Raw genomic sequence first — 14,162 nt, forward strand, 5'->3', positions numbered from 1 at the left:
TAGCACACTGATGGCTGTTTACTGTTCACAGGGGGCTGAGTGATACTAGCAATCACAGCATTGTAAGAGGGGGACAGTTGAACCTGGAGGCCTCCACCCCTGTTTAATGATGGACGATTTCTTTTCACAAAATTTCATTAAAGAGTTGTTATAGATGCTGATGGCTGTGGGCAGGAAGGATCTCTTGTAGCGGTCTGTCCTACAACGGATTTGAAGAAGCCTCTGACTGAAGACACTCTGTTGTTGAATGACAGTCTGATGAAGAGGATGCTGAGGGTTGTCTGCAATGTTCTTCATTTTATGAAGAATTATTCTTTGTATAATCATCTTCAAAGGTTCTAGAGGAGTCCCCAGAACTGAGCAGCCTTCTTTATGAGCTTGTTGATCTTTTTTAAGTCACTTGCTCTGGTGCTGCTCCCCCAGCAGATGATGGCAGAAGAGACAGCGCTCTCTACAACAGACTTATAGAAGATATGCAGCATCTTGCTGAAAAACATTGAAGGACTTCAGCTTCCTCAAGAAGTACAGTCTGCTCTGTCCTTTCTTGTAGATGGCTTCACTGTTGCATTTCCAGTCCAGTCTGTTGTCCAGGTGAACCCTAAGGTATTTATACTTCTCCACCACCTCCACTTCTTCTCCCATGATGGAAATAAGGTTGGATCTGTTCCTGATTCTCCTGAAATCTACAATCCTCTCCTTTGTTTTGTTCACATTCAAGATGAGATGATTGTTTCCACACCATGCCACAAAGCGGTCCACCAGTTCCCTGTACTCAGGTTCTTGTCCATCTCTGATACACCCGACTACTGCAGAGTCATCAGAATATTTCTGCAGATGACAGGAGTCTGTTTTGTACTGGAAATCTGAGGTGTGCAGAGTGAAAAGGAATGGTGAGAGTACAGTCCCCTGTGGTGCTCCTGAGCTACTGACCACCTGGTCAGACACACAACCCTTCAGTCTCACAAACTGCGGTCTGTTTGTTAGGTAGTCTTTGATCCAGGTGATTGTTGAGGCCTCCACCTAAGTCTTCTGAAGTTTCTGACAAAGCAAATCAGGCTGGATTGTGTTAAATGCACTGGAGAAATCAAAGAACATGACTCTCACAGTGCTGTCTGCCTTTTCTACATGACAGTGAGTTTGCTGAAGCAGGTGTATGATGGCATCTTCAGCTCCAAGTCCACGCTGATAAGCAAACTACAGTAGGTCCTGATATGTGCTTGCTTGTTTAGTCAGGTGGGTCAGCAGACGTCTCTCTAGGACCTTCATGATGTGGGATGTCAGGGCAACAGGTCTATAGTCATTGAGGACTGATGGGTGAGTTTTATTTGCTACTGGAACAAGACATGCTGTTTTCCACAACACTGGAACCTTCTCCTGGGTCAGGCTAAGGTTGAAGAGGTGCTGCAGAACCCCACAGAGCTGCTCTGCACAGACCTTCAGGACTCTGGGACTGACACCATCTGGACCTGCAGCCTTATTCTGGTTCAGTCTCTCCAGCTGCTTCCTCACCTGACTTCTGGAGACGCAGAGGGGGGAGGCAAAGGAGGTATCATCATCTTCTGATTTGGTTGAAGATCAATATGTAAAAGAAGTGTCCATGAGTTGGTAGATACAATATTTGAGGTGTGCAGGACAGCCTTGGGTCAAAGGAGGGTGGTATGTATGCTTGGTTGTGGTCAAGAGAGGAGGATGTTGAGCTTGTTCCTGAACTGAACCTATTGAAGAACGTGTTCAGTTCATTGGCTCTGTCCAGGCTTCCATCCTTCTGCTCCGCCTTCTGCTTGAAGCCTGTGATCTTGTTCATCCCTGACCACACCTCTCTGATATTGTTCTGCTGGAGTTTCCTCTCCAGCTTCTTCTTGTACACCTCCTTGCTGTTTCTTATCTTGACTTTTAGCAGATTACTTTGAAATAATCTGCGGTCCGTGCTCCACTACCATGGTTAACCAATGCTTACTGCTACTTCCTGTCTGACAGGAAGTTGTACCCATAATCACTTAGACAGTAGAGCCCCCAGGAATAAGGTGGGTAGGTTTTTAAAAGTGTACAAGTGCCATTTAAAAGCTCTTTAATAATAATAATAACTTTATTTCTATAGCACCTTCCAACAACGCTTTGCATTGACCAAGGTGCTTCACAAGACAAAACAAGATTAAAAACAGAACACAATAAATCAGTGCAAATTAAAAACACAGCGAGAATAAAAGAAGGTAAAAGAGATAAAATAAATAAATAAATACTAAACTACTAATAGTTAAACATTAAAAGCCCTTTTAAATAAGTACGTTTTTAGTTTGGCTTTGAACAGAACCAGATCAGAGATGGCACGCAGCTCATAGGGAAGCGTATTCCAGGCTGTTGGGCCTGCAACAGAAAAGGACCGGTCCCCCTATTGTTTGTACCTTGAGCGTGGCACCACCAGCAGATTTTGACCAGCAGACCGTAAAGCTCTGCTGGGCTGGTGGACTTTCAAAAGTTCTGAAATATAAGGTGGTGCAAGGCCATGGATGGCCTTCTCCAGATCACTACGGCTAAGGAGTGATTTTACTTTAGAAAGCAGACGGAGCTGAAAGAAGCTGGTTTTCACAACAGAACTGATCTGTTTATCTAGCTTTAAGTTACAGTCAAGCTCCACTCCTAGATTTTTTACCACCTGGTTGGCATGGGGGAGCAGAAAACCTATCTTTGATAATCAAGCATAATTCATTACAAGCAGTTCATCTGCACCAGTTTTATGCTTCTTCATAGCTGAGATCTCTTTGGTTCTATAAACTTTTATTCACTTGCCGATTTTTATTCTCCAGCATTTAGTTTGGATCCTGGGACTTAAACCGGGCGCTGGCGGTGCCCTGAAACCTGGTCGAGCAGTTGAGGGACCCAGCACTGTGAGTTTTTCTGTTGGTTTGAAAATGATAGAATGTGTGTATTTGCATTCATAGCCTCATGTACTTTAATGTTTTTTGGGTGAATTAAAGTAATTGTGCTGCTGTTGTTAATTGTTAATCTGAACAGGTGCTGACCACAGCCGTCATGACAGACTTGCCTGTCATCTCCAACATCCTGTCCAGGCTGTTTGAGAGCTCACAGTAAGGATCTGTTCTACATCCTAAAAATGAACTCTGTAGAAATCCTGAGGCCAAGGATTGGTCTAAGACATACCAAAATGTTCTAAACTGTTGTTTACATCACTGTGGTGGGAGCTTTAATTGTTGCATTGTACTTTTTCAGTGTTTTGGATCCATCAGCGCCACCTGAGGGCCAGAATTTTATGTCCTTTCTGTTTCAGTTTTAGCTCCTTTTCCCTATATAAAGACATTATTTTGGATTCATTGGTTCAGTTTATTTTCAGATGATTGCATTTTGTATTTTACATTTTATAAAAAAAATAAATAAAATGAAAGCTTTAAATAAATGAATCATTTCAACACAAAGAAACCATCCAGAGGACCTGACTTAACTTTGTTGGTATCCTGATGCATGCTCAATAATCCAGGTAGAAAAATCCAAAACAGTTCAATCTGGTCCTTTGGACATTCAAAAAAAAAACAAAAAACAAGGCAAAACGACAAAAAAAAAAAAAAAATGTAGAAACATTTCATCTATCATCCGAAAGACTTCCTCAGTCTGAGGTGCTGTATTCAGCTCAATCTCTTAAATAGCACCTTCTCAGAGTGGATCAACCAGTTTTGCTGCTGACAACCAAAACCAGCTGCTCACATGATCAAGAAGGACCATCAGCCTAACAATGGATCATTAGCACCTGATGGCTGTTTACGATTCACAGAGGGCTGAGTGATACTAGCAATAACAGCATTGTAAGAGGGGGACAGTTGAACACGGAGGCCTCCACCCCTGTTTAATGATGGACGATTTCTTTTCACAAAGATGGCCTCCTTTACTCCTCTCTCAAACCATTGTTCCTCTCTATCCAGGATGTGAACATCTTCATCCCTGAAAGAGTGACCGCTGGCCTGGAGATGAGTGTTTAGTTTCCCCGATGTAAGACTGATCACAGCCCTCCTGACACTGAACAGCATACACAATATTACTCTGTTTGTGCCGGGGGACTGGATCTTTGGGATGAACCAGTCTTTGCTGTAATGTATTTTAGGGTTTAAAAGCCACTGGGACGTTGTGTTTAGAAAAGAAATGTCTCAGTTTCATATGGAATGACCACTGGTCTGGGTTCCTCCTTTTCACCTGTTGGCTGACAGGAGTCCTGTTTGGGTTTCTTCTCTGCTTTCAGGAAGGCCCAGTTAGGATATCCACATTGCTCTAGAGCCTGTCTTGTGTAGGATTACTCCTTCTGTCTGGCTCCTGAGTTAGTGGGGACACTGTCTGCTCTGTGGTACAGAGTTCTGATGACTCCTAACTTGTGCTCCAAAGGGTGATGGGAGTCGAACTGCAAATACTGGTCTATGTGGGTGGGTTTTCGGTACACGTCGGTTTGCAAATGTCCTCTATCAGAAACTGAGACCTCACAGTCCAAGAAAGCCAACCTGCCATTTCTTATATCTTCTCATGTGAACTTGATGTATTTATCCACAGAGTTGATGTGGTCAGTAAAATGTTGGACTTCCTGAGATTTAATTTTAACCCAGGTGTCGTCAACATACCTGAACCTATGACTTGGTGGTGTCCCTGAATAGGACATCAAGGCTCTCTTTTCTACTTCCTCTATGTACAGGTTGGCCACAATAGAAGAAACTGGGGACCCCATAGCACACCAATGTTTCTGCCTATAATATTGGCCCCCCATATGTGACGATAGATTGCCTGAAAATTTTTGGAGCAGGACAAGGCTATTGACCATATTCTGTACCACAGACTGTACCCAGGGGAGGTCACACCTAGTCTGTATGGTTTACCTAAAATCCACAAACAAGGTGTACCTTTAAGACCAATTGTTAGTATGATTAACTCTGTCACTTACAAGGTTTCCAAATATCTGGCGTCTGTACTCATCCCTTTAGTTGGCAGCTCAGAACACCACATACAGAACACCATGAACTTTGTGGATAAGGTGAGGGATGTCATCATGGAGACTGATGAAACAATGGTCTCTTTTGATGTCACATCACTCTTTACGTGCATTCCTGTTGATGATGCAGTAGAGGTGGTCAGTTTAAGATTAAAATCAGACACCACTATGAGCAGCAGGACCACGCTTTCCGCAGAACAACTGTGTCAACTCTTGAAACTGTGCCTGCAGTCAACCTACTTCACATATGGGGAGCAATATTATAGGCAGAAACATGGGTGTGCTATGGGGTCTCCAGTTTCTCCTATTGTTGCCAACCTGTACATGGAGGAGGTAGAAAAGAGAGCCTTGATGTCCTTTTCAGGGACACCACCAAGTCATTGTTTCAGATATGTTGATGACACCTGGGTTAAAATTAAATCTCAGGAAGTCCAACATTTTACTGATCACATCAACTCTTCTGGATAAATACATCAAGTTCACACGAGAAGATGCAAAAAATGGCAGGTTGGCTTTCTTTGACTGTGAGGTCTCAGTCTCTGATAGAGGACATTTGCAAACTGAGGTGTACCGCAAACCCACCCACACAGACCAGTATTTGCAGTTTGACTGACATCAACCTTTAGAGCACAAGTTAGGAGTCATCAGGACTCTGTACCACAGAGCAGACAGTGTCCCTACTAACTCAGGAGCCAGGAAGAAGGAAAAATCCTACACAAGACAGGCTCTAGAGCAATGTAGATATCCTAACTGGGCCTTCCTGGAAGCAGAGAAGAAACCCAAACAGGACTCCAGTCAGCCATCAGGTGAAAAGGAGGAACCCAGACCCAGACCAGTGGTCATTCCATATGTTGAGGGAGTATCAGAGAAACTGAGACGTTTATTTTCTAAACACAACGTCCCAGTGGCTTTTAAACCCCAAAATACATTATGGCAAATATTGGTTCATCCCAAAGATCCAGTCCCCCGGCATAAACAGAGTAATGTTGTGTATGCTGTTCAGTGTCAGGAGGTTGATCAGTCTTACATCGGGGAAACTAAATAGCCACTGACCAAACGGATGGCCCAGCACAGAAGATCAACATCATCAGGCCAGGACTCTGCGGTCTACACTCATCTCCAGGCCAGCTGAGGTCACTCTTTCAGGGATGAAGATGTTCACATCCTGGACAGAGAGGAACAATGGTTTGAGAGAGGAGTAAAGGAGGCCATCTTTGTGAAAAGAAATCGTCCATCATTAAACAGGGGTGGAAGCCTCTGTGTTCAACTGTCCCCCTCTTACACTGCTGTTATTGCTAGTATCACTCACCCTCTGTGAATAGTAAACAGCCATCAGTGTGCTAATGATCCATTGTTAGGCTGATGGTCCTTCTTGACCATGTGAGCAGCTGGTTTTGGTTGTCAGCAGCAAACTGGTTGATCCAGGTTGATTGATCTGAGACGGTGCTATTTAAGAGACTGGGCTGAATACAGCACCTCAGACTGAGGAAGTCTTTCGGATGAAAGATGAAACAGTTCTACAATTTTTAATTTTTTTTATTTTTTGAATGTCCAGAGGACCAGATTTAACTTTTTGGGATTAACTTTTGGCTTTAAATGAATGGTTTGTATTTTTTTCAATGTTTTTTTTTTTTTTTTTTTTTTTGGTTGAAAGGTTATGAACAATTAGTATCTTACCTGTTGTAGATAGTTTTTTGATTGATCTGTTTTGAAATACTGGGATCAATGCTAACCAGGTTAACAAGCTAATGGCTCGTCCAAGTGAACACAAGAAAAATGTTATCGATCCATCCATTATCTTTTCCCATTTCTTCCTTTTCGGGTCGCTGGGGTCACTAATGCCCATGTCCAGCAGTCACTATGCGAGAGGCGGGGGATCGGGACAGGTCTCCAGTCCATCACAAGGACACATAGAGACAAACGAGACAACCATTCATTCACTCACTCACTCCTAGGGACAATTTAGAGTTACCACTCAGCCTAACATGCATGTTTTTGATCTGTGGGAGGAAACTGGAGAACCTGGAGAAAACCCACGCATGCACGGAGAGAACGTGCAAACTCCATCCAGATAGGTCCTGGGCCAGGATTTGAACCAGTGACCTTGTTTCTGAGAGGCAGCAGCTCTGCCCACTTCGCCACCGTGCCGCTAACTGTTAACCTTTGCAGTCTTAATACAATTTAATTTATTTTAATGCAATATTATTTTTAAAACCTTTACAGTACCATCAATTTTGCATTACACAAATAGTTTGGAAGAAATCTTATTAGTCCTGCAGGAAGCGCCCCAAACCACACCTTCTAGACGCAGGTATCTGCTGCTCAGATGCAAGACAAACAGACTCATTAATCTGTGGAGAGATCAGGCTTCTCATTGAACAGTGATGATTTCAGTTATTTTAATGTCTCAATGTCTTTTTTACTATACAGGTCCTTCTCAAAAAATTAGCATATTGTGATAAAGGTCATTATTTTCCATAATGTAATGATAAAAATGAAACTTTCATATATTTCAGATTCATTACACACCAACTGAAATATTTCAGGTCTTTAATTGTTTTAATACTGATGATTATGGCATACAGCTCATGAAAACCCAAAATGCCTGTCCCAAAAAATTAGCATATTTCATCCTACCAATGAAAGACAAGTGTTTTTAATACAAAAAACGCCAACCTTCAAATAATCATGTTCAGTTCTATTTCGTATAAGCTTCGCCCTTTAAGGCTTTCACTTAGTGGGTTTATCCCGTTATGCGAAGCATTAGCACTGAAAAATTTAGTCCACGCCCACCTGCTGTGTGGGCCCTACCCGGTCCATATAAATTACGTTAAGAGCGGGAAATCGGCTCCCTTTTTTTCTTCAGCAAGCTAAATAGCACTGTCAGAAGAACAAAGAAGGAAAATTGTGTAGATGACCTACCTTAGTTAAGGATGCTTGGCCCGGCAGTCGACCTCCGGTCGTCCGGTGAGTTCTCCTCCCCGAGGAGAAGCTGACGAGCAGTCTTATTTCAAGGTAAGCGCCGAGGAATATTTTCCCAGTGACAGTTCACTACACGCTGGACAACGCCATCATGTATTTTTCCTCTTATCGCCGACCCTTGGAGCGAATCGGATGGTTCCTCCGGGACAGGCGCGCTCAGCTGCAGCCCCCGCTGCTCATTCCCTCCTGGGGAGCGTAGTGTTGGTGGAGGGGGGCTGAGTGAATGCTCACCCCATCCCACCTCGTTTCGCATTGGCGATCACACCGCTCCCGGCCGACGGCGCCCTCAGGGGTTGCCCGGCGTAACCCAGGAGGCGGCTGACATGAAAGGACCCCTTTTTTACGTCCTACTCCTTTTCCCGCCAGTTCGGATGATCCGGCGGGAAGGTTGTTTACTGGGCTCCATCCCGGCTCACCGTCTTGATCCATATGGCCTCGTGTTCCCAACAGGACGTCCTACGGGCGAGGCCACAGACGGGTTTTTTCCTGGTAGATTGGGGGAGCCGGTCTCCACAGTCCACACCCATCCCCAGAGCAGGGGTTCACTGAGCGGAAAGTCCCTCCGTGCCCCCTGGAGCCAAGCCTGATGGAGGCTTCATCGGAGTAGATGTCAAGGTGGACCAGCGTTCCGTGCCTCCGTTTAGCATAACCGAGACGGTGACACCGCTCTCCAACTGAGCTTACCAGCATGTGTTCCACACGGCCGCACCGAACAACACGTTACGCTGTTGGCGTACACGTTCAGAGGCGGGAAGAGACGGTGGCCCTTCGGCTCACTCCACTCGTAGCGACTGCTTGCTAACGACGCTGCCGCCCCCTGCAGTACACTCCGTCTACAGGTCAGCTGATGTCATCCTCAACCGGTGCGCCTCCTTTGCTGTCTGCCGCCCCGCATCGCGGCCGGAGAACGAGGTCCCAGAGGTTCACCTGGCTCGTCACTCCACCTTCCTCTCAGGAAGTGCTGCAGGAGTTTTGTTGGTGATCCTCTTTCATCAGCGAGAGATCATTTCAAGATGTTCCACGGCTGTTCTACGCCTCCCCAGCTCTGCTACGCCAGCCCCTCCCGTCAGACGTCCCCAGCAGCCAGAAGTTCATTTGTTTTCCTGGACTTCGCCAACAGGGGGCCCTCCAGGACAACAAACAGAGCTCAACGGAAGGTAATCAGGTGTCCGGTCGCTGGAGGTGTGTTGATGACACTGTGAAATAACAAAATTTTATGATGAAGTGTCTTTAGCCAGGCTGTCAGCATGGTTTATCTGACAAGCGGCCCCATCACACACACTCATCACGAATTAGCCTTTTTAAGGTTGTTTTCATTCACTGTCAGCGGTGCCGATGCGCGCCCCCGCGGCATGAAAGCGCGCACGCAGCTCTCAGCGCCCGCCGTTAACATCAACGTTCACGTGAGACCACGGTATGAGCTCAGCAACGTATCTTGCTCTCGGCAGAAGCGACACACGTTTTGTCATTGCAGTGGTGTCAACGCGTGCTCCCGCGGCGTTAGCAGTTTCACAAGCTTCACAGCGGCTCTGCTCCTTTATCCTCGAAGAAGGTTTTCTGAATTAATACTGCAGCTCGTGGAATCATTCTGAAGTTCACGTGACTTGCAGCCAAGAATGAACGTGTTTCTGCAGACCGAGCCAGGGGTAGCCTCGCTTCACCGATGCCGCGCGCTGCTTCCTGACCGCTCCAGTGCTAACGCGCGCTCCCGCGGCGTCAGCAGCTCCATAAGCCTTCACAGCGGCTCAGCTCATACATCCTCGAAGAAGGTTTTTTTTGTCTGAATTAATATTGCAGCTCGTGGGATCACTCAAAAGCTCACATGATTCGCAGCAAACAATGAACGTGTTTCTGCAGACCGAGCCAATGGTAACCCCGCTCCACCGATGGTGCGCGGTGCCTCCTTACCGCACCAGTGCCAACGCACGCCCCCGCGGCAATCCTTGGCTTAAGCGTCGCATGAGGACGCACACACACAACCCTTCAGGGCGCGTCGGCTCATATGTGCACCTGCTTCCCGAGCGTTACACGGAGCAGCGGCACACAACGTGAACACAACACATGAGCTGTTTTCCCGCAGCAACACACAACGTCTTGCACTCTCACTCAGCGCGCTCCAGTTCACATCAGCATGTATGTGAGTTTTCACAGCATAAATGCGTGCCCGCTTTATAGCTTATAAACGGGTGGCAATGAACGCGCGCTTCCAGACGAATGGGCGAACCGTTTTCATCCGGGATTCACGCTGCAGTTCAGCTCAAACCCCGGTGTGGAGGAACTCTGTGACGTTTTTTCTGTCATTTATGAACAGATCTCGTCCCCTCTAGCAGAAGCTCAGGAAATTCTTTTTTAAATGTAATTTCTAGAGTCTCAGATGGAGAGGAAACGCAAGGTCTCTCTCATCACTTCCTGGTCCCAATGAACCGGAAAGATGAGATTTATTCTAGTTTGTCAATTTCTGAGCTGTGAGAAACAACGCTCCATTATGCCCCGAGCCTCTTTAATTCTGCAGTGCAACTCACGTGAATCGGTTGAGTGATATCAGCTGTTTTCCGTCAGCAGACCTACGCACACACATTTAACAAGCTGTGGGGCGCTGTGGCTCTCCACACAGCGGCTTTTTTAAATGTTTTTGGAGTGTCGCACGGGATCTTTGAATATGACTCAACACTGACCTTGAGCTGCAAAATCATCAGAGTTTTTGATTCTCAGACTGCAAGTGACTGTTGCGTACATACTAGCAGGAAATGTATGCATTTTTCAACCCATGTGCCACATTGTGAGACAGATGCTGTGTGGGGCACATCCAATCTGCTCTCCATTGGAGTGGGTACATCTCATGTATTCCACCCAGAGCTAGGGCTCAGACACGGTAGAAATCCTTCCAGCGTCTGCGGACGTGTAGCATCACGAGAGAACGCTCAATGTCAATTATAATTATCGTGGAGCCATAGGATGATCCACCGCTGGGTGGATGTGCATGCTCACAGCCTGTGGTCGTAATGCCTTTCACCTTCTTCTCTCCTTCTGGTATCACGGTTTTCTGAACCGAGCTCAGGAGGAGGGACTGGCAGCTCCTCTGCCCCAAGTGCGTGAACGCATCATGGTTCCCAGGCCTACGACATTTGTTATCAGGGCGCTCGTGGAACCTGCCGTGGAGGGGGGACGCTTCCCTCCAGGCGGGAGGAACGATCAGGAATTAATCAGAATAGGCCAGCACCTGTGGTTTGGCCGCTGTGCGGATCTTTGAGAGGATGGATCTCTCTCAAGATGTAGTGCGTACGATTCTGGAGTCACGTGCTGCATCCACCACAGCGCTGTTCACATCAAGTGGTCAGTTTTTCAACGCTGCTGTACAGAAGGCGTAGAGGCCACTTCATGTCCACTGGACGACATGCTATCTTTCTGCAGCAGCCGAGGGACAGAAATCTGGTGTCCAGCATGACTATTGTATGCTGCAACCGTGTTTTTCTTTTGTCTCAAAGTTGTCATAGACAGAACAACCTTTAATCATCCTCTGAGACAGAACAGGTTTTATCATCCGCTGATGAAACGTTTTCTATAAGGTGTGCAGAGACGCAGGTCTGTCTCACAAGCACTTGTTTCCAGTGGGATTTAATACTGGTCCTGCAGGTCATGATCAAAGCTTCATTTGAGTCTTTGGATCAGGTTCCACTTAAATTCTTGTCTCTTTAAACAACCCTGCTGCTGGCTTTAACATCCGCTAAGAGAGTGAGTGTTTTATCTGCCCTCTCTGTCGCTCAGTCATGTCTCAGAAATTAGGCTGACGGCAGCTCAGCTGATTTTAGATCAACCCAGCTTTTATGCCTAAAACATCACAAGCTCTTTTAATCAAGAGCGATATCGTTGGAGGGGGTCGTCCCCCCCCTCCCCTCACACAGATCAGAAGAAGTAACGTCTTTTTATCTCCTCTGTCCTGTGCAGGCGTTGACGTGTTACATAGCGTGCACAGCTGCAATGCGTCAACATTTGTTTGTGCATTATAGAAATGCATCTGCAGGTCGCCCGTTATCCACCCAGCGCTTGTCACACTGGCTGTGTGAGACTATTTCTGAAGCCTACAGAGCGTCAGAATTAGAGTCTCCTGTCAACCTCAGAGCACACTCTATCAGGGGTATCGCATTTTCGACTGCTTTGCATAATGGTATGTCAATGCAGGACATTTTGCACTGTGGCTCCGTGGTCAACACCCTGCTCATTTATTCGCCTTTATTTAGGTGATGTGACGGCCCGTTCCATGACACATTCTGTCCTTAGTGTTTACAGAATGAATATTGTTGTTTCATGGAACTCCGTTTTACTCACATCTGTCTGCATGCATTACAGTGTGAGATGTTATCAGTCACAAGTTGTGACTGTTGTTTGGTTCTATTGTCATTTATCAGTTCACGACTATTGTTACCAATCAGTTCATCTGATTAATAATCAGCTCTCTTGTTATTATTAATCTGTTCATATGGTTTAGCTGTAAACCGGTTGGTTCATGGCTCTTTTCAGCGTTTTTTCCCTCCCCGTTGATGTTTCCGGGGCGTTCATGCATTCAGAATGCATAGTTATACAACATGCGTCTGTGCATGGCACACATAATTACGCAATGTGTAATTACGCACATGGGAGCTGAGTGATTAGACTTTTTTTGGGCAAGCTTCTGCTTCATATAGTGTTCGAATGGACCCAGTGAGGCGAGGACCACATCTGTTTCGCCCTTAACCCACTAAGCGAAAGCCTTAAAGGGCGAAGCTTATACGAAATAGAACGTTGGTTACGTACTGTAACCCCAGATTCTATGAGTATAAGCGTAGCCCTTTAAGCGTCAAGCCTCACTGGCTCCTAAATGGCTGAAGAAAAAAGCTATTTTTGGGAGCCGATTTCCCGCTCTTAACGTAATTTATACGGACCGGGTGGGGCCCACACAGCAGGTGGGCGTGGACTAAATTTTTCAGTGCTAATGCTTGGCATAACGGGATAAACCCACTAAGCGAAAGCCTTAAAGGGCTACGCTTATACTCATAGAATCTGGGGTTACAGTACGTAACCAATGTTATGCATTCAATACTTGGTCGGGAATCCTTTTGCATGAATGACTGCTTCAATGCGGCGTGGCATGGAGGCAATCAGGCTGTGGCACTGCTGAGGTGTTATGGAGGCCTAGGATGCTTCGATAGCGGCCTTAAGCTCATCCAGAGTGTTGGGTCTTGCGTCTCTCAACTTTCTCTTCACAATATCCCACAGGTTCTCGATGGGGTTCAGGTCAGGAGAGTTGGCAGGCCAATTGAGCACAGTAATACCATGGTCAGTAAACCATTTACCAGTGGTTTTGGCACTGTGAGCAGGTGCCAGGTCGTGCTGAAAAATGAAATCTTCATCTCCATAAAGCTTTTCAGCAGATGGAAGCATGAAGTGCTCCAAAATCTCCTGATAGCTAGCTGCATTGACCCTGCCCTTGATAAAACACAGTGGACCAACACCAGCAGCTGACATGGCACCCCAGACCATCACTGTCTGTGGGTGCTTCACACTGGACTTCTGGCATTTTGGCATTTCCTTCTCCCCAGTCTTCCTCCAGACACTGGCACCTTGATTTCCGAATGACATGCAAAATTTGCTTTCATCCAAAAAAAGTACTTTGGACCACTGAGCAACAGTCCAGTGCTGCTTCTCTGTAGCCCAGGTCAGGCGCTTCTGCCGCTGTTTCTGGTTAAAAGTGGCTTGACCTGGGGAATGTGGCACCTGTAGCCCATTTCCTGCACACGCCTGTGCACGGTGGCTCTGGATGTTTCTACTCCAGACTCAGTCCACTGCTTCCGCAGGTCCCCCAAGGTCTGGAATCGGCCCTTCTCCACAATCCTCCTCAGGGTCCGGTCACCTCTTCTTGTTGTGCAGCGTTTTCTGCCACACTTTTCCCTTCCCACAGACTTCCCACTGAGGTGCCTTGATACAGCACTCTGGGAACAGCCTATTCGTTCAGCAATTTCTTTCTGTGTCTTACCCTCTTGCTTGAGGGTGTCAGTGATGGCCTTCTGGACAGCAGTCAGGTCGGCAGTCTTACCCATGATTGTGGTTTTGAGTAATGAACAAGGCTGGGAGTTTTTAAAAGCCTCAGGAATCTTTTGCAGGTGTTTAGAGTTACGTTGTTGATTCAGATGGTTAGGTTAATAGCTTGTTTAGAGAACCTTTT

The sequence above is a fragment of the Nematolebias whitei genome, chromosome 10 (genome assembly GCF_014905685.2).
Source record: "Nematolebias whitei isolate Nwh7 chromosome 10, NemWhi1, whole genome shotgun sequence".
Lineage (NCBI taxonomy): Eukaryota > Metazoa > Chordata > Actinopteri > Cyprinodontiformes > Rivulidae > Nematolebias > Nematolebias whitei.